General features: G+C 40.8%; 2 protein-coding genes across 2 annotated transcripts in view; one reads left to right on the top strand and one right to left on the bottom strand.

Annotated features, from left to right (window-relative positions):
- LOC128685448 (kinetochore protein NDC80 homolog) overlaps positions 1-16218 on the bottom strand; it is a 128180-nt gene extending 111962 nt beyond the window's left edge. The window contains exon 1 of the mRNA XM_070082227.1: positions 16079-16218. The gene's annotated coding sequence lies outside the window, so the exon portion shown is untranslated. The remainder of the gene's footprint in view (positions 1-16078) is intronic.
- The window catches only part of LOC128685456 (glutamyl aminopeptidase-like), a 626129-nt gene that overhangs the window by 161791 nt on the left and 442398 nt on the right, over positions 1-21940 (top strand). The window lies entirely within an intron of this gene.

The raw sequence follows: 21940 nt of genomic DNA, 5'->3' as shown, positions 1-21940 counted from the left end.
GATTCAAAAAGTTTATTCTCTATAAGGATTACAATGCCGAGTTTACAGAATTTGGTTATTGTGTGGTTTACACGTAGTAAAATAATAATTACAGAGTATACCACTAGAACACCTAGCATGGCTAGGCATTTCGGGCAGACTTAGATTAATTCTTAAATTTAAAATATTACAAATTATGAGGTAAGTTGGTATTATGGATAAGTGACTAAATACTAGTTTGAGAGTTTAGCAATGTGAATGCTTTTGTTTTGGCACAGTACATAGTTTCAGTATTGGAGTATCACAGGCCAACTTATGACTAGTTAGGATTCATTATTTTAAGATTGAGATTGATATTTCTGTTTATGGTCAAATAGGTGAGTGGGTGTAAGTGTGAACCACCAGGTGGTATTCATGTAGTTAGTTGATGGGGTGTATCAGGGAGATGAGATGTTTTCTAATGGTAGTTTTGAAGGTGATGAATGTGTCTGCAGTTCTAGAGTTTTCAGGTAGGGTGTTCCAGATTTTAGGGCCTTTGACATACATTGAATTTTTGTAAAGGTTTAGTCGGACATGGGGATGACAGCAAGAACAAAAAAAAAATTACATTTCTGGACAAACATACTTAGAAATATGATAGAAACAAGTTGATTGCGTCAACATGTTGCCAGAATTATGCACTATTCTTCGGTAAGGAAATATTTTTATCCATAATTTTTCAATTTCCATTTTTTAATCACTCAAAAAATGTTCATCCCTCCCTCAAAGCTGTATACAGTGGTACCTCGTGTTACGAACTTAATTCGAGTGCCATTACCGAACAAATTTGTTATCATAAGGACTAATGCAAATTAGTTCGTTTCAGACACCCAAAAATACATACACTTACAAAAGCACTTACAAAAATACACTTACATAATTGTTCAAGTTGGGAGCTGTTCAAAATTCTAGGCAGCACTGTACATTAAACTTTCATTTGAAACTTATTGTTTTTGCTTAACCCTTGCAGGGTGAAGAGGCCCTCTCCTAAACTTGTTCTCAGGGTCAAAAATTTTTCAGGAAAAAAAAAAAAAAAAAAATTCTTATGAAAAGATAGAGAATCTTTTCCCAATCATAATGACATCAAAAGTATGAAATTTGATGGAAAACTTATGGAATTAGGCTCTCGCGAAGTTAGCAGTCTCAACGATGTTTACGTATCGGCGATTTTGCCCACTTTGCGCCCTATTTTCGGCCAATTCCAGTGCACTAGTCAACAAAAATCATAACTATTTTTCTAGAACTCCATTTTTTCTAGCGAATGAGTACAAGAAACCACCCATTTACTGATTTCAACTATCCAATAAAGTGGTCAGAAATTAGCAATTTTACCAATTTCACACAAAAGATGCCAATTTCCAAATAGTATCCAGAATTAGCAAGATAGGCATTCCTGGCACTAAAATAACATTTCCTCTGTTCATTAGTCACGTCCCCAGGCCCCTCTTATATTTCTTTTGCTTTCCACTTTGAATTTTTATTCACAAAAAGTAGAAGATTTACCGTTATGCAGACTACTGCATTAGTGTAGAAATGGTATAAATAATATCAGCGCACTTGTGAAAGAATATCAGTACTCACCAGTTGACGTGTATTGGATGCGTGGCATGATTTGTTTGCCTTTGAACTTTGGCAAAAATCGAACATTTCTGCTACTTTGAGCTCAATTTCAAGGTTCTTTTCATTGTGAAACCAATCAAAATCACGTCAATTTCTGTAATATGTCTTCCATTCTATAAAATGAGACCAGGAAAACTAGAATACAACCATAAATACCACACAAAAATACAGTGCAAAGTCGCCGTTTTAAACCAAAAACAGTTTTTTTTTCATTACGCACCGTGTGCTGCAGGATTTTTTTTATACTGTGCACACTGACCACAGAGCCATTCTTTCATATGTAGGCCTACCAGCTTTCTCTCACTAGATTTGAAGGCACTAGAATTTATGCGTACTAGTACTACGTCAGTAACCCTGGTGCGTCGGAATCCCTGAAAGGGTTAAAATACAGTTCAAGTACAATACCGCAATTACTTTGCTTACATAAAATTTTGTAATCTCAGCAGCTTCGAGGGGCCTTTAGCTTGAGCATGTCACAGCCAAGCTGGTGTAGGACTATTCTGTTTGCAGTCACAATGGGGCCCATTCTAACATTCCTATGGTGTATAGAAATATACCTAATTGGATGAAACTTGTTATGCTGGCATAGACCAATGGGTGAGCACACTGGCCAAAAGTTTTAGGATTCGCCTGCCATGGGTTTGGGCCCTAAGTGACAAGATTTATCTAGCAGCATTTCTCCACACCAGTATTCTTTGCTGGTTAGTGTTTCAGGGAAGATCTTCAACAAGTGTAACCTGAATGACTCCCAATTTGAAGTCAATATTTGTAAAGTGCAGTCAATAAGATTGGGATAAAATCTAACTAAACAATTTGGTGTATATCAATCAATCAGTTTTATTTCTTTGCAAGTAGTACATTCAGATTAACTATCTACAATAATGAGTTGCAGTGCAAAGAGCCTCAATCATGCCTAGGCATTATGGGCAGACTTAATTTAATGGCTTACTGACTACTTAATGCTAAAGAAATTTATCACAGTTTAAGTTGTACAATAGTTTCAATAGTAAATATTGAAATTATATTATGGGAATATAACATTGCGATTTGCTGAAAGTAGTTTACAGTATGAGAATGCTACAATTGGGTGTAGGGCAGTACTGTTTTGGGTAGGTATTTATACTACTATGTAGTATCAGGCCGGACTTGAGTCCTGGAGATGGGAAGTACAGTGCCTGCACTCTGAAGGAGGGGTGTTAATGTTGCAGCTTAAAAACTGTAGTGTAAAGCACCCTTCTGGCAAGACAGTGATGGAGTGAATGATGGTGAAAGTTTTTCTTTTTCGGGCCACCCTGCCTTGGTGGGAATCGGCCAGTGTGATAATAAAAAATAATAATAATAATGTAGTATTAGTCAATGTATGAACTTGGGCATCTAGTCTTGAAGTTTTAAGAATTTAGGTAAGTAGGAGATTTTTTAGTAAAGTTAAATACTGAGTATTTAGTACAGTGGACCCTCGCCTAACGAACGCATCGCATAACGTTAAATCCGCCTAACGAAGTGTTTGAGCTAAAAAAAAATTTGCCCCACCTAATGATAAAAAACTCGCTCAACGTGATTCGTCTGGGACCTGTCCACAATGCCCCGTGGGTGCCAGTGTTTATAAACCAGCTAGTGCAGTCGCATTTAAGCATACATTCGGTACACTTCACATCATACCAGTGTTTTTAGAGCTTGTAACTGCAAAATAAGTCACCATGGACCCCAAGAAAGCTTCTAGTGCCAACCCTGTGGTAAAAAGGGCAAGTATTAGTATGGAATTGAAAAGAGAGATTAAGGAAATGTGTGCAAAGTGGGTTGAACTGCAAACCTTTATGGATGAAAATCACCCTAACACAGCTATTGCAAGCCATGCCGGTGACTATTACAATGACAACGTTGTGGCCCATTTTAGGCAAATCTTAAAGGAACGGGAGGTACAAAGCTCTATGGACAGATTTGTTGTGTGACAGAAGTCCAGTGGCTCAAGTTGGTCCTAGTGGCATTAAAACAAGGGAAGTAACCCCAGAAAAAGGACTTGCTACCTCAAGTCCTCATGGAAGGGGATTCCCCTTCCAAACAATAACTTCCACCATCTCCCCCTCCCATCCCATCAATCATCACCAGATCTTCAATAAAGGCAAGTGTCATGTATTCTTTATTTAGTATAGTAGTAATTGTGCATGTCTTCTTTTTGGGTGCATAAAAATGTATATTTCATGAAGTAATTTTTTTTTCATACTTTGGGGTGTCAGGAACGGATTAATTTGATTTCCATTATTTCTTATGGGGAAAATTAATTCGGCTAACGATAATTTCAGCTAACGATGAGCTCTCAGGAACAGATTAATATCGTTAGGCGAGGGTCCACTGTATTTAGTCTAGGGTGAGTAAGTGGCTTTTGAGAAGTCTTAAATTGATTTTCAGACCGGGTTACTTTAGTATTTTCTGGTAATGAATTCCAAATTTTGGAGCCCTTTATGTGCATAGAGATTTTACACAGTTTGACAGGGACACGGGGTACATCAAGAAGAAAGCGGTGTCTTGTGTTTGGTCATGTGTCCTGTTGAGGTTGGTGAGGAGAAGTTTGAGTGGAGGGTTTATGTCTGAGTGTAGCATTCTATGAATGCAGTAGGCACATGAATAAGTATGGATGTTCTTTATGGTGAGCAGATTCAGACTTTTGAATATTGATGGAGTATGCTGTCGGGAGTGGGAGTTTGTCATCATTCTAACTGTAGCCTTTTGCTGGGTTATTAGTGGTCTTAGGTGATTTAATGTTGTTGATCCCCATACACAAATTCCATGTGAGGTAAGGGTAGATGCGTGAATGATATAGTGCAAGAACAGCTGATTGTGGAACATAGTTCTAGCTGCCCAGACAACTTTTGTTCAGAGTAGGGAAATAAGATCTAACAAAAATGATCCCAAATGGATGAACAATAGATTAAAACATCTCATTGGTCCAAAGAGAGGCATATATAGGCATATCAAAAGAGGGGATGGGCAGTTAAGGAATCAATATATTCAATTAAAGAGAAATAAAGAAAGGAATAAGAAAAGCAAAAAGGGATTATGAGGCTAAGGTCGCAAGGGATTCAAAGACTAACCCAAAAGGGTTCTTTTAGGTATACAGAAGCAAGATTAGGGACAAGATTGGCCAACTTAAGAGTAACTCTGGTCAGATCACTGACAGTGATAAGGATGTGTGTGAAATTCTAAATACCTACTGCCTCTCAGTTTTCACCCAGGAAAATACTAGCGATATTCCTGAAATAACAGATTATGTAGAACAGGATGATGATAAACTATGTACGATTGCGGTAACTAGTGACATGGTCCTCAGACAAATAGAGAAACTAAAACCTAACAAATCCCCAGGCCCTGATGAACTGTTTGCAAGGGTGTTAAAAGAATGTAAAGAGGAACTTTGCATACCTTTGGCTAATCTTTTTAACATATCACTACAAACTGGCATAGTGCCTGATAAGTGGAAAATGGCAAATGTAATTCCTATTTACAAGGCAGGTGACAGGTCCTTGGCTTCAAACTATAGACCAATAAGCCTTACCTCCATAGTGGGAAAATTTATGGAATCAATAATTGCCGTAGCAATTCGTAGTCATCTTGACAGGCACAGATTGATTAATAAATCTCAACACGGTTTTACAAAGGGGCGTTCCTGTCTTACGAATTTACTAACTTTTTTCACTAAGGTGTTTGAGGAGGTAGATCACGGTAATGAATATGATATTGTGTATATGGATTTCAGTAAGGCTTTCAATAGAGTTCCACGCCAGAGGCTATTGAGGAAACTTAAGGCACATGGAATAGGAGGAGAAATTTTTTCCTGGGTAGAGGCATGGCTGACAAATAGACAGCAGAGAGTTTGCATAAATGGGGAGAAATCAGAATGGGGGCACGTCACAAGCGGTGTTCCTCAGGGGTCAGTGTTGGGGCCGTTGTTGTTCACAATTTACATAAACGACATAGATGAGGGAATAAATAGCGACATAAGCAAATTTGCTGATGACACCAAAACAGGCCATCCAATTCATTCTAATGAGGACACTAAAGCACTCCAGGATGATTTGAATAGACTGATGCAATGGTCGGAGAAGTGGCAGATGCAGTTTAATATTAACAAATGCAAAGTTCTAAATGTTGGACAGTTAAATAACCATGCCACATATAAACTAAATAATGTAGATCTTAATACTACTGATTGCAAAAAGGATTTAGGAGTTCTGGTAAGCAGTAATCTAAAACCAAGACAACAGTGCATTAGTGTTCGCAATAAAGCTAACAGAATTCTTGGCTTCATAACTAGAAGTATAAAAAATAGAAGTCCTCAGGTTGTTCTTCAACTATATACATCCTTGGTTAGGCCTCATTTAGATTATGCTGCTCGGTTCTGGTCACCGTATTACAGAATGGATATAAATGCTTTGGAAAACGTACAGAGGAGGATGACAAAGATGATCCCATGTATCAGAAATCTTCCCTATGAGGATAGACTGAGGGCCCTGAATCTGCACTCATTAGAAAGGCGTAGAATTAGGGGATGATATGATAGAGGTGTATAAATGGAAAACAGGAATAAATAAAGGGGATGTAAATAGCGTGCTGAAAATTTCCAGCCAAGACAGGACTCGCAGCAATGGTTTCAAGTTGGAAAAATTCAGATTCAGGAAGGATATAGGCAAGCAAAGGTTTGGTAACAGAGTTGTGGACGAGTGGAACAAACTCCCGAGTACAGTTATTCAGGCTAAAATGTGTAGTTTTAAAAATAGGTTAGATAAATACATGAGTGGGTGTGGGTGGGTGTGAGTTGGACCTGACTACCTTGTGCTGCTGGGTCTGGTGCAGTGCTCCATCCTTGAGTTTAGGTGACCAGACTGGGTGGGTCATTGGGCTAATCTGGGGGGGGGGGGGTCATTGGTCTTATCCAGGGGGGGAGGGCATGGACCTGCTCCACATGGGTCAGCAGGCCTGTTGCAGTGTTCCTTCTTTCTTATGTTCTTATCTTTGATAGTATGCATACTGTCTTACAGATTTTCTTGGAAATTTGTTGTGTGTCTGGAATTTGAGGCTACTGTCAAGGTGGATTCCTAGGAATTTTCCCTCTGCGAGTCTTGTGATGGGCGATCCATTTAGCGTTATGTTAAGTGGAACATTTAGGATAAGTTTATTAGTCATCATCCAGGTAGACATTTTCTGCAATTCGGCATTGACAGTGTTAGCGAGTGTGACTGGATTTGGGTGAGAGAAGACATATGTAGTGTCATCTGCAAATAACATGGGTTTGAGTAGCTGTGATGCATTAGGTAGGTCATTGATGTAGATGATAAAGAGGAGTGGTCCAACAACACTTCCTTGTGTGACACCTATTGTGATTGGTTGAGTGGAAGAGTGTGCACCATTTCTGTACACATATTGGCTTCTGTTCCTTGGGAGTGTCCTTTATTGAAGATCTGGTGATGATTGATGGGATGGAAGGAGGGGACTGTGGATGGTGTTAACCCTTTGACTGTTTCAGGGCCCTCTCTGAAACTGTCATTCTATGTCGCCAAATATTCGAAAAAAAAAAAAATTATTTTTTCTTATGAAAATGTTAGGAATATTTTTACTAGTGTTTTAAGCCTAAAAAAAATTTTTGCCATCAGTACTTACCGAGATATAGAGCCGCAAAGTTTGCAGAAATTGACGTGCGTACGGCAACAGCGGCGACTGCCGCCCACCCGGTATTCTTTTATTTACTCTAATTCAAAGGTTTCTTGCATTTTTCAATATTTTTCTTTTCCAGGTAACTTATGTGGCCTGTGAGACCAATGTAAGGTGCATTGTTCAAATATACACTCATTATTTACAACACAATAACAGAACAAACTTTATCACTATTAGTTTGTGTATACACTTTGTTTACACAAACAAACAATACAAAACAATGTTTATTACTATTGTTCCATAATATATATACATATGTACAGTCACTAACCACGTTCCTAGAACTGCTGCAGCTTGTGGAACTCTTTGAAACATGGGTATATGCAGAGGGGCACTTCACACTCCTCACACATAAAACGAGTGTCTCTGCGTGTTTGTGGGCGTTTTGTGGTATGCATACATACATAACACCTCTTCTGAGCATTTTTCTTGGCAGTAGTAGGAGGCAGTTGTATGGGGTAGTGATCACCAGGCCTCATACGAGATGACGTCTGTGGGCGCTGGTCTATTGCAGGAGTTGCTCCTTTGTACTTTGCAATTATTTGTCTGATTACTGACAGGCAAAATTCACCATATTTTGGTGTTTTGTTGGTCTTCAACTTGTATATGTTATAAGCATTTAGCATAGAGATATCAACAAGATGGAAAAAAAGTTTGATATACCACTTATAACTCTTGCGTACACAGTCTGCAAACCCAATCTGCATGTCACATTTGTCCACTAAGCGCATATTGAGGTTGTAGTCCATGACAGCTGCAGGCTTTAGAATGGGTTCATTGGTCTCTCTGTTGTCCCTGCCACTGGGTACCATTTCGTTTGTGTGAACTGATGTCAACAATGTGACATCATGTTTGTCATGCCACCGAAATGCCATGATGTCATTGGCAGCAAAGGCTTGCACCTCACCTCTGCGAGTGCCAGCGTCGAACCTTGGCATATGTTTGCGATTACCACGCACTGTGCCACACACGTCTGTCAAGTTCACTCGCAAGAAATCACTGAGTAAGGGGCTTGTGTACCAGTTATCAGTAAATAACATATGCCCCTTACCAAGATATGGTTCCATCATTGTTCGAACCACATCACCAGAGATACCCAATAACTTCATGGTATCTCTCAAAGTATTACTGCCAGTGTACACAATAATATCTAAAACAAGACCACTTCTGCAATCACACAGTACAAATAGCTTTATACCAAAGCGTTTCCTCTTGCTTGGTATATATTGCTTGAATGAGAGTCTTCCTTTGAATAAAATCAAGGACTCATCAATAACAAGCTTCCTGAAGGGATAAAAATACATGCAGCACTTTTGTTTCAGGTACATAAACACATTTCTTATCTTATATAACCTGTCGCTTCTGTCAGGCCTGGTTTTGTCTGAAAAGTGTAACATACGCAACAGTATCAGGAAACGATTGACACCTATAATGTCACTAAAACCTGGAGTTGAAATCAGGCGATCTGTTGTCCAGTATGTGGTGACAGTGTGCTTATACACATGTGGCATAAGCATTATTGTGGCAAAAAACAGGTACATCTCTGCCACAGTTGTCTCCTTCCACTTGTGTAGCCGTGATTTTGGTGAGAGAATTGTATTTGCCATGGTGTATTCACAGTATGTGTTGGTTTCCCTGACAATGATGTCCATCAGGGGTTCATCGAAGAATAACTCAAAGCAGTCCAGTTCACTGGCATTGTTCCCAAGTGGACAAGATGGCTTTATTCCACTTTGTGTTTCATCAAAGTCATGGGGACTGGGAACAAACTCGTCACCGTCCTGCCAATCCCAGATGCGGTCTGCTGGTGGGGTCTGGATATTGTACCGTGGTTGTGGCTGTGGTTGTGGCTGTGCAGGTTGTGGTGGTGCAGGTTGTGGCAGTGTGGGGTAGGGTGAGGCTGGTTGTTCTGCTGAGTCAGCCGCGTGGCTAGTAGCGTGGCCCGGTGATGGTGCCACATGGGCCGTGCCACCCTCACTATCACCACCACTGCCTCCTCCCTCACTGTCACCATTCATACCCATCGTTACAATATCGTCATCTTCACTATCAGGTCGTGGTGTTGGGCCACGGGATGTGCTCCCAGAGTTTCTCCTTCCCCTTGGAACAACATATGAAACACTACCAGACCGCATGCTACGTCGTACATACTGGCGCTTCACTGGGGAATATTCACTCTCACTGTCACTAGAACTGCTTTCAATGACCTTGAAATCACTATCACTATCACTGCTATCATCAGGGTGTTGTACACGACCAAATAGTTTCCTCTTTCGTCCTGGTACAGGCGAACGTGAACGTGAACAAGCCGGCACAGCACCAGAGGTCGAAGGTTGTGGGTCATCTGGGTTTTCGTCACTATTTACGTTATCCTGGGCACTTTTTTCGGTAACACTCACTTGAAAACCCTTGAATTCACTGTCACTGACACTTTCATCGCTGTTAGAGCTATCACTTGGGAACAAAAGACCTCCAATCCGCCGAGGAGTGAGGAACTTCTTACCGAGAGGCATGGTGAAAATGGACTGACAACATGGCGTTCCCACAATGCACCGCTAGGTCCCAGATTTTTTTCACAGGGTGCACACCGACCACTGAGACCCATTCTCTCCCGTGTAGGCCTATCAGGCCTTTGGCGCTCGATTTGAAGCCGCTAGAATTTGTGCGTATAAATACGTCAGAAACATTGGCTCGTAAGACGTATTTATACGTCGGAAACAGTCAAAGGGTTAATGTTTAGAAGGGGTATCCCCTTCCATTAGGACATGAGGTGGCAAGTCCTTTTCCGGGGTTACTTCCCTTCTTTTAACCCTTTCAGGGTCCAAGGCCCAAATCTGAAGTGGTGCCCCAGTGTCCAAGAATTTTCAAAAAAAAAAAAAATTTGTTATTTTTTCTTATGAAATCGTAGAGAATCTTTTTGTGAAGGTAATAAAACAAAAAGTACGAAATTTGGTGGAAAATTGACGAAATTATGCTCTCGCGAATTTTGATGTGTCAGCGATATTTACGAATCGGCGATTTTGCCGACTTTGACTCCCATTTTAGGCCAATTACATTATTCCAATCAACCAAATTCTTAGCTATTTCACTAGTATTACTTCTATTCTATCGATTGAGCACAAGAAATCGCCAAGTCAACTGTTTCAACTACAAAATAAAGTGATCTGTAATTGTTAATTTGGTCAATTTAACACAAAGTTCAAAATATTCCAATTTCAAAATAGGCTCCAGAATAAACAATGTAGGTATTCCTGGAACTAAACTAACATTTCCTCTGTTCATTAGTTATGTTTTGAGGCTTTACAAATAAATTCCATTTTGATTTTTTATTCACATAATGAATTTTTATTCACACCAAAAAATAGAAGATTTACTGTTATGCAATACTGTAATAATTGTATAAATATCATCACCATATTTGTGAATGTATATTAGACCCACCAGCTGACGTGTATTAGATGTGTGAGGTCGTTTGTTTACTCTTGAATAATCGGCAAAAATTTAACATTTCCGCTACTTTGAGCTCAGTTTCAAGCCATTTCCAGTGCTAAAACCAATCAAAATCATCTCTATTTCTGTAATATGTCTTCCATTCTATCAAATGAGACCAAGAAATCGCAAATACAACTATAAAAAACATACGAAAAAACACTGCAAAGTCGCTGTTTTAATCGAAAAATCATGATTTCAGTTTTTTTCTCTCATTATACACAGTGTGCTGCAGGATCTGTTTTATGTGGTGCACACATACCACGTAGATGTATTCTCTCATATCTAGGCCCAAATGTACCACTCACAGTTTATCAGAGTGAGCTGAGCTCATGACGTAGATCTACGGTTTGGACCCTGAACGTAAAGCCGTAGATCTACGGGACGGACCCTGAAAGGGTTAATGCCACTAAGACCAGTTTGAGTCACTGGACCTCTGTCACACAACATATCTGTCCACAGAGGCCTGTACCTCCCGTTCCTTTATGACATTCCTAAAATGTTTCACAACATTGTCAGTGTAATAGTCACCAGCACCAGCAATAGCTGTGCGAGGGTGATTTTCATCAAAAAAGGTTTGCACTTTAAGCCACATTGCACACATTTCCTTAATCTTTGAAGTAGGCAACTTCTCCAATTTCTCTATCCCCTCCTCTGGAGCAGTTTCCTCAGGTCTGGCCTCTTGCTGTTGAAGATGATCTAGCAGCTCATCGGTGGTTAGTTCTTCATTGTCCTCCTCCACCAACTCTTCCACATCCTCCCCACTAACCTCCAACCCCAAGGACTTCCCCAATGCCACAATGGATTCCTCAACTGGCATAGGATTCCCAGGGTTAGCCTCAAACCCTTCAAAATCCCTTTTGTTTACACATTCTGGCCACAGTTTTTTCCAAGCAGAGTTCAAGGTCCTCTTAGTCACTCCCTCCCAAGCCTTACCTATAATGTTTACACAATTGAGGATGCTAAAGTGATCTCTCCAAAACTCTCTTAGAGTCAATTGAGTTTCTGAGATCACTACAAAGCACCTTTCAAACATAGCTTTTGTGTACAGTTTCTTGAAGTTGGAAATGACCTGCTGGTCCATGGGCTGCAGGAGAGGAGTGGTATTAGGAGGCAAAAACTTGACCTTAATGAAGCTCATTTCCGCAGCAAGTCGCTCTGCCACGTCTGAAGGATGATTAGGAGCATTGTATAATACCAGGAGGCACTTAAGGTCTAATTTCTTTTCAATTAGGTAATTTTTCACAGTGGGGGCAAATGCATGGTGTAACCAGTCATAGAAAAAGTCCCTAGTGACCCATGCCTTACTGTTAGCCCTTCACAGCACACACAAATTAGCCTTGAGGACATTGTTTTTCCTGAACACTCTGGGAGTTTCAGAGTGATACACCAAGAAAGGCTTCACTTTGCAATCACCACTAGCATTAGTACACATCAACAGAGTAAGCCTGTCTTTCATAGGCTTATGTCCTGGGAGTGCCTTTTCCTCCCGAGTAATGTAGGTCCTGCTTGGCATTTTCTTCCAAAACAGGCCTGTTTTGTCACAATTAAACACTTGTTCAGGTTTCAGTCCTTCACTGTCTATGTACTCCTTGAATTCCTGCACATATTTTTCAGCCACTTTGTGGTCCGAACTGGCAGCCTCACCATGCCTTATCACACTATGTATGCCACTATTTATTTTAGAAATTTTAGCATACATACAGAGGTACAAAAAAATACAGGTAAGAGCAGCATGCCAAAGCCACTTATATGCATAGCATTACGGGCTGGCTTAAAATTAACTTAAGATTAACTAAGCAATGATGAAATCAGTGATAAGACATTATTGTAAACAGGTAACTATAAAGCACAAATGAGTATTACAAAGACAGGTCATATGGTTGCATGCATTGCTGTTCATTCAGTAGAATGGAGTATTCTTAAATCTCTCAAACCAACCTTTGCTGGCCTTAAATTCACTCACATCACCACCAGTTGCAGGCATTTTTCTAATTAAATCCTCATTCAACTTCCTAGCCTTTTCACTTATGATCGCTTGAGAGATGCTATCTCCTGCTATCTGTTTTTCGTTTATCCACACCAATAACAGTCTCTCAACATCTCTATCACTTGCGATCTCTGTTTCGAAAACAAAGTTGCACCTTTGGCAAGAACAGCTTCCTTGATTGCTGTTTTCTTGGCCACATTAGTAGCGATGGTTGATTCAATTCAATTCAAAATTTATTCTCTATAAGGATTACAATGCTGAGTTTACAGAATTTGGTTATTGTGTGGGTTATTGTGGGGGTTTTGTGTACAACCTGGCCAGCTCGGAGACACACACTCCACTTTCATACTGAGCAATGATCTCTTCCTTCATATCCATAGTAATTCTCACCCTTTTTGCTGTAGGGTTGGCACTAGAAGCTTTCTTGGGGCCCATGGTGACTGATTTTGCAGATGCAATCACTAAAAAGGCTGTGATAATATGAAATGTTCCGAATGTATGCTTGGAAGCGAACGCGGTGGCTGGCTTGTAAACACTGGCACCCACGGAACAAGTGAGGCGGGCTCAGGCCACACGTGGACGCATCTTCAACGAATCGCGTTGAGCGAGTTTTTTAGCGCTAGCCGAGGCAAAATTTTTGCGTTAAAATGTATCGCTAGGCGGATTTAACGTTATGCGATGCGTTCGTTAGACGAGGGTCCACTGTACTATCTCCTGCTAATTGTTTATTGTTGATCCACACCAACAATAACTTCTCCACATCTTCAATTGTTGATGCTCTTTGTTTTGTTAGCATATTTACCCCTTTTGCAACATCAGCTTCCTTGATTTCTACTTTCTTTGCCAGGATGGAAGTGACTGTTGATCTGGATTTCCCATATACCCTAGCAAGCTCCAAGACATATACACTCCTCTCGTACTTTGATACAATTTCTTTCTTGAATTCTATTGTCTTTCTCACTTTATTACCAAATGGCTGGCACTAGGAATGTTCTTAGGGCCCATGGTGGCTTATTTTGCAGTTGCATTCAATAAATAACCACAAAAAACAATGAATTATAAGAATATGTTTGGATGAACACACAGAATATTGCTCTCACCCAGACACAGCTAGACTGACTCACGAACACGGGGGAATGGTGTGCAGACGCATCCAATATGGCCGATTTCTGAGTTTCCGGCCAAAATCTACAACAAAATTTCAGCCAAAAAAGCGGCCAGAATTCGATTCGGCCAATATCTGGGGTTCCACTGTACTGTATCTAATAGTAAAGTTGTGAAAGACAATTTGTCCCAAAGGCCCCAATAGAAATAAGCGATTTTTTTGGGGTGTTATTCTAGGCAACCGACTTGAAAATTACTACAATAATTGTAATTGCCCAAAAATGAATAAATGTGTACCTAAATAAACTTATTTTCTTGACCAAAAGGTCTTTGTTAGGAAGCAACAGAGCAAAGCAAGAAAATTTTAAGTAACATTTGAGGCTGAAGTCATGAGATTTTAGACAGAATATTATTAAATAAATGGGTGTAACACAAAATTGTTTTACTCCAACACTTATGGTTTGAATAGTTTCAAAAACCGACATGTTGATAAATGAGACATTAATGCATCTTCATCCTGGGAAAGTTGCCAGAATAAAGATACCCAAATGTTGCACAAACATTTTATTTATCAACCTGTGATTTATTATACAGATCTATCAAGGACCCAAATGGAAATAAGTCACCGACTTTTTGAGGGGTTATCCTAGGTAATTTAAATATGTTACTATGTATGATAATTTATGTAACTATTCATTTGTACCTGTACCTAAATAAACTTATTTAGCCACACTTTAGTTGTCTTGGGTTTTGCCCCAAAACCCTGGGTTACCAACCCTTTGGGTTAATAGACCAAATAAAATCTTTAAATCCAGGAAGCCTGATAATTGCCATTGAGGTCAACAAAAGGCATATATAAAATATCCAACAACACAAAGTTTAAAATTATTCAAGTAAGTTCATTTAGACACAGGTATACATAAGAACAATCATCATAGTGTAAATTACCCAGGATAACCCAAACAGTTTGACAAATTGACATTTCTAGTGGGGTCCTGGATACAAGTATAATAATAATTTAATAATTATAATCTTTATTTCAACAAGTATATGATACAACTTATATAGACCTAACTGACAATGAAATGCAATAAAGTAAGTCCCTTCTTATGCAGAGCATTTCAGCTACCATAGGTTTATTGTCCCCAGGATGCGACCCATACCAGTAGACTAACACCCAGGTACCTATTTACTGCTAGGTGAACATATGCAGCAGGTGTCTAATTATTTATTATAATAATAAAGGGGGAAGCACTAAACGCATAGGATTATACAGCACCTGTGGGGGAATGTGGAAGGGATTCAGGTTTAATTCAGGGAACTGGAGCACAGATCCAATTCCCTAGATCAAGAGCCCCTCAACAGCATCAAGGAACCTTCCTTGATGCTGGTGAGATACATTTACACAAATACAAGCATCATACAGTATAAATTACTCAGGATAACCAATACAGTCAAAGGGACATATTTCCACTGGGATCCTTATAATATATTATATAAATCTTAATATACTACATGCTAGTGACTAACATTGTATTACATGTTAACAACATTCTGAATACGATAAATGGTATACAACACAGACTGACGTGTGTATTATTATTATTATAATCAGAAAGAAGCGCTAACCACAAAGGCTATACAGCTCTGCGTAGCAGTTAGGTATCTTTGTTCTGAAACCTTTAGCCTACACAGTAGACTTCTTCAGTCAAGTACAGAATAATTATAAGCAATAGTGATGTGTAGATGATGTTATCAGTCCATCAAGAAAATTTGGAGGAGATCAGTCCCTGACTGAAGAAGCCTAATGTGTAGGCCAAACGTTTCACAATAAATTTAAATAACTGTTACATATGTATCATAATTATCAAACTATATTTCATTATACTGTAGAAAGAAAGTTTTTAATATAGGCATCATGTGCATGGAGGCGGCGACGTCTGTCCTGGCAAGGAATAAGTAAAATAATCATCAGTTACAAGGCTAAATAGTGTCAGTCAGAGCCTGGGTGAAGTGAAGCTTTCAGGTTGAATCCAAGGAAGGGGAGGATAACTTCAGTTGCTTGGATCAAGAGCCTCCACCCACCCGCGTCAAGGCTGGAATTACCTCCCCACTAAATATAGATACGTATGTTACCTATGTCTGTCTTACCTGTGGTGATAAAGCTGTTCTCTAGCAGCTGTGTCAAGCTTCAAGCTTAACTAGACTCACTCTCAAGCTTTGACAACAGTTAGGGTTCAAGTGTCACTTGAGCGTCACTTCCAACATTCAAACTTAACATTAACAGTGAAAATAACCATAACCTCACAACACTACATAAATAACTGGCACCTTTTTTGTCTTATTCTAAGTAATTTACACTTAATAATTATTATTATTATTATTATAATCAAAAAGAAGCGCTAAGCCACAAGGGCTATACAGCGCTGCTACACTTAATAAAATGTATGATAATTATAGTCACCCAAATTTATATAATTGTAATTAAGTATTCTTGTATCTAAATAAACTTACTTAAACCACATTATTAGTTAGGTTAGGTTAGGTAAGGTTCGTCAGGAATCAGGACAAATGTTTCCTGACGCTGGTCTTAGTCAGATGATGACCCGCCTTTGGAGCTTTTGGTCATCTGACCGAGGCCTTCCGCTGGCTTACCGGTCCACCCCTTTAAAAATTATGGTCATTTATAACCAGTCTGTCTATATATATAACACATTATTAGTAAACTTCGGATTCATTATATAATAAAAGTCGTTTATTTAAATTTAAAACTCTTGCACTTTATTTTAAAATAATAATATTGTGATATATTTATCATTTAATTAAATATTATGAAGATCGATTAATCAAGTAAATTAACTGTTTATTAAGTTTATTCAGGTACAAGAATACACAAATAGTTACATAAATTATCATACATAGCAACATGTGTAATTACCTAGAATAACCAAAATATCAAAACTCCAGCCCGTGGCCCGGTGGTCTGGTGGCTAAAGCTCCCGCTTCACACACGGAGGGCCCGGGTTCGATTCCCGGCGGGTGGAAATTCCGACACGTTTCCTTACACCTATTGTCCTGTTCACCTAGCAGCAAATAGGTACCCGGGTGTTAGTCGACTGGTGTGGGTCGCATCCTGGGGGACAAGATTAAGGACCCCAATGGAAATAAGTTAGACAGTCCTCGATGACGCACTGACTTTCTTGGGTTATCCTGGGTGGCTAACCCTCCGGGGTTAAAAATCCGAACGAAATCTTATCTTATCTTATCTTGTCGTGTTAGCCACTAGACCAGCTAGCCACAAAAAGATTCGTCCACAGAGGTGCCTGTGCTAACCTTCCTATGGTGTAGAAATATACCTAGTTGGATGAATCTTATTGTGGCTAGCTGGTCCAGTGGCTAACACGACGGGCTGGAGTTTTGAGACTCTCTGACCGCGGGTTCTATCCCGCCCGGGGTATGGTTTATTTAGGGAATTGGATCTGTGCTTCGGTTCCCTGAATTGAGCCTGAATACCTTCTATTCCCCCCCCCCCCGACATGCGCTGTATAATCCTACGGGTTTAGCGCTTTCCTGTGATTATAATAATAATCCGCTGGTTGCTTTACTGAGTTTAAATCCTGTCTACTACACCATGGTCATTAATGCTACAGTTAACCTGTACATCACCTGTCAAAAATACTTAAGCCTCTTTAATATGGATCAAGGTAAAGTCTCAGTATATACTTAGATATACATGTGTATGTACACCTTACAGTGTATTATTATTATAATCAAAAAGAAGCGCTAAGCCACAAGGGCTATACAGCATCCTTACAGTGAAGATAACTCTTCAAACTTGTTGGAAATAAAGGTTGGTCAGAGACGAGGGAGCCGCACATACACTACCGTACTCACTGTAGTCTCTAAGATGATATAGAAGTTTACATTTTTATTTACTACAAGTACATGTACAAAGTATATAGTCCTAGCTGACATCAATGACATACTACTATATAGAAAGCCACTTGTTATGCTGAGCATAACAAGTGGCTTTCTATATACCAAATTAGGTCAGTTTTGTCCCAGGATGCGACCCACACCAGTCGACTAACATCCAGGTACTCATTTTACTGATGGGTGAACATAAACTACCGCTTGTACTATATACAAGCTATACGCTCCCTCACTGACTATGGTACACCGGCGTTGGCTCATCTCTCTCCGCACAGCAGGCAAAGAAGAATATGTCATTAACATAGCATAAGAATAATAAGGGACTCAGAATACTACCTTGGGGAACTCCACATGCTATCAACAGGGGTTCTGATTCCGTTTTGTTGATTTTGGCAATTTGTCTCCTGTTGCTAAGGTAGGACTTGGTATAAACCTTGGTAATAAATACCGACAAGTTGGTTTAGAAAGACACGTAAGCAAACACTATAACATATTTATTAGAAAACGTTTCGGTCCTGGGACCTTGATCACTTCTAACATACAGAGGTTGTTGTTGTTGTTAAAGATTCGCCGGTATTTTCCCGGCCCGGGCCCTTCCAAGTGGTGGCCCGGCACTGGCTCCCTGTCTAGGGAGTGTCTGAGACCTAAGTCTCCCATGGGAGGAGGCACAAGTACCCCCCTCATCTTGTAAGGTACAAACTCGGGCTCTGGCACCAACCATGCCCTAGAAGGGCAATGCATGGTGTCGATCGTGCTAGCGCTGTGCTCTCCTGTGTGGAGTGTCGTGTGTTGGTGTTCATTTTCATTCATGTTGATTCGCAGGTCCTTCTGGCCCAGGTCTTCTCCAGATGGTGACCCGGCAGTGGCCCTCCGGGTGGGGGGTGACGATAATCATCTTTCTTCTTTCTTGGCCCTCCGGTTGGAGGATGTCGTCTTCTTCTATCTTGGGCTGACTTCCCCAAAGAGAAGCGCAGTCGGGCAGAGGCAGCAGTTACAGGGTTGATTGGAGCCACACCCCAGCTTTAGCGGACAGCAAAGTGCTGGGTGAATGGTCATGGATAGTCGTGCTAGACGAGGGTACCGTCTTCAAGGTCCCTATTCTGAAGCATCCTGAATTTCCTCTTTGAGGTGTACTTGACTTCCACAAGGTGTTGGGTGTTGGCAGTGAGTAGTCTGGTCATGTCTTCATTGGTGTATGTAGCAGTTTGGTCGTAGGTATACTTGACTGTTCCGTCCTGGAGGTGATGATGGATTTCTGAAGACAGCATTGTGTTCTTATACTCCTTGGTTGTGTAGAAGTATACACCCTTCAGATATCGGACCCGTTGTGGTGCAGCAGTGTCAGTGACAGTGGCACCGTGAGGTGCATCCGCAGTGTCTTGTGTTTTTGCTTTCTTGGCTGGTGGCTGAACTGGTGAAGGCGAGATTTCCGACTGGTCAGTTGCTCTAGCAGTGGATGAAAGTGGTAGTGGACTCTCATTGGTGGGTTTTGCCGACGTCTCAGAGGTCTCTGATTGGTCCATCTCTGTGTCTAGTGGAGGTTGTGACAGCGGTGGAGCAGCGGTGATGCTGGTAATATTTGCAGTAGATTTTAAGATCTCAGTGGAAGGTGGTGATGCAGGGAATGTGAGGCCAGGCATATTGTTTAGTTTGAAAAGTTCATTGATGGTGGTGTTGAAGGAACCAGGCTCAGCTGCATTCTGTACATGAGCATACATAATGCAACAAAGAATCTTGGTGGAGTCGGCAGTAGGTGCTGGCAGGGAAGTGGTGGGAGCAGCTTGCGTGGCATGTAGTATCTTGGTAGTGTCTGCTTGAAGCTTGGCGATAGCAGAATATGTGGTTGCTTGTGGGTTGGGTTTCTTTTGTTGTTGTTGTTTCTTGAGTATGTCTCTTCTGGTAGGGCACCTGGCAGCAAGAGTATGGTGGTCATTCTTGCAGTTCAAGCATTTAGGTGGTGAAGCAGTAGTGCAATTCTTGAAGTCATGACCCTCACGGCCACAGGTGGAGCAGAACTTCTTGTCCTTGGTAGGACAATCATTTGTGGTGTGTAAGTATGAGTAACAATTATAGCACTGTGAGATATGTTGGAATTTCTCTGCTTCGATGAAGGCTGGGTTGATGTGGAAGTAGTGAATAGCCAGGCCCTCAGCGAGAGCTCTGGCTGCCATGTTGACGTCACTGAAGGTGACCTTCAGCATGGATGAAGCATTGGGTATTTTAGTAATGAAGTCCACCTTGGCCCAAGGGTTCTTTGCTTCGATAGATGACTTGATTTCTTCAGTGGCCTGTACAGTGATAAGGTTGTCGAGTCGCTTGAGGAACACAGTTCTCCTGGCCCTCAGTGCTGGGGAAGTCAAGACAAGAAATCCCTGGTCTCGTAGAGTGGTAGTAGCAGTGGTGGTAAGTAGTTTCTCAGCCTCTGTGTCGTCTGTACAGACGACAACAAAGGCCTCTTTGAGCGATAAAATCGCATTACATTTGACTTGCAGCCTGCCACTAACGACAGCTGCAAGTGCTAGTTTGGACGACTCATTGGTTGTGCCGCTCGCTGGTTTGATCTTTACTCTGTTAGAGTAATGCATCGTGAGTAAGCAGTGCTCTGGTGTAGAATGTGTACCTGCCTCCAGCCCTTGTTTTCTAGAAGAAGAATGCACTTACATAACACAAGCCTTTACACGTCTTCAGTTCCCATCTTTCTTCATCCGAGATTGCAGACTTAAGGCACAAGCTATTCTCAACAAACCGCCCATGGAACAGCCCCCTAAGCAGTTCATAGTACTCCCATGTGGTGATGTTGCCACGAATACTCGCCGGGCACTTGCTATGAGTAACATCAACGTTTCCACCATAAACACATCATCTATCAAAGACTTCACTACGAAACGCAGCCCCACACCTCTAACTTCTACAGCAGGCGTCTACACTATCCCCTGTGGGTTCTGTCCCAAGAAATATGTAGGCGAGACAGGCAGAGATCTTGCAGTCCGCTTGAATGAGCATCGAAATGCCTCTAACAGAGACGATGTAAGGTACGCCTGTGTCCTCCACAGAGACTCCACGGGACATTTGATGAACTGGAATGAGGCACAACTCGTTCTCACCGAACCAGACCTCAGACGCCGACGGTGCCTAGAAGCCTCACTAATCGCCGTCACCGACACTATAGAACGCAACACTGGAAACTACAAAATTTCAAAAACATTGGCATACATGATACTTAAGCACCACCAACCCAATAACACAGGAGTCACATGATTTCAACGTCTACCCGTCCTCATCATAGACAGAGGTTGTTTTGATAAGGACCTGCCTCGCATGGGCCAGTAGGCCTTCTACAGTGTTCCTCCATTCTTATGTTCTTATGTTCTTATGACATTCCTCAGGTCACGTGCGTCACACCTCACTCTCCGCCTATATATATAATGCCTTTCTACCTCTGTATGTTAGAAGTGATCAAGGTCCCAGGACCGAAACGTTTTCTAATAAATATGTCATAGTGTTTGCTTACGTGTCTTTCTAAACCAAGGTAGGACTTAAACCAGTCGACAGAACCTATACCGATAGCTTGAAGTTTCTTACATAATATATTGTGGTTGACAGTATCGAAGGCCTTTTCCAGGTCTAAGGTTACCATACCTATGAGGTTCCCCATTGACATTTCAGTTCTTATGTAATCTGTGGAAAATAAATTCCCATAAACCTGCAAAAGGCCTTCGATACTGTCAACCACAATATATTATGTAATAAACTTCAAGCTATCGGTATAGGTTCTGTAGACTGGTTTAAGTCCTACCTTAGCAACAGGAGACAAATTGTCAAAATCAACAAAACGGAATCAGAACCCCTGCCGATAACATGTGGAGTCCCCCAAGGTAGTATTCTGGGTCCCTTATTATTCTTATGTTATGTCAATGACATGCTTATCAGTGTCAAGTGCAAACTCTAAATGTATGCAGATGACAGTGCCCTGTTAGTGTCAGGTAAAGACCCACAAGATTTAGCTAATGTTTTAACACTGGAACTGGAGTCCTGCAGCAAATGGTTAGTAGACAACAAACTATCATTACACCTCGGGAA

The sequence above is a fragment of the Cherax quadricarinatus genome, chromosome 1 (assembly GCF_038502225.1).
Source record: "Cherax quadricarinatus isolate ZL_2023a chromosome 1, ASM3850222v1, whole genome shotgun sequence".
NCBI classification, from domain to species: Eukaryota; Metazoa; Arthropoda; class Malacostraca; order Decapoda; family Parastacidae; genus Cherax; species Cherax quadricarinatus.
The sequence above is the reverse complement of the archived record's forward strand: the minus strand, read 5'-3'. Positions and strand labels throughout refer to the sequence as shown.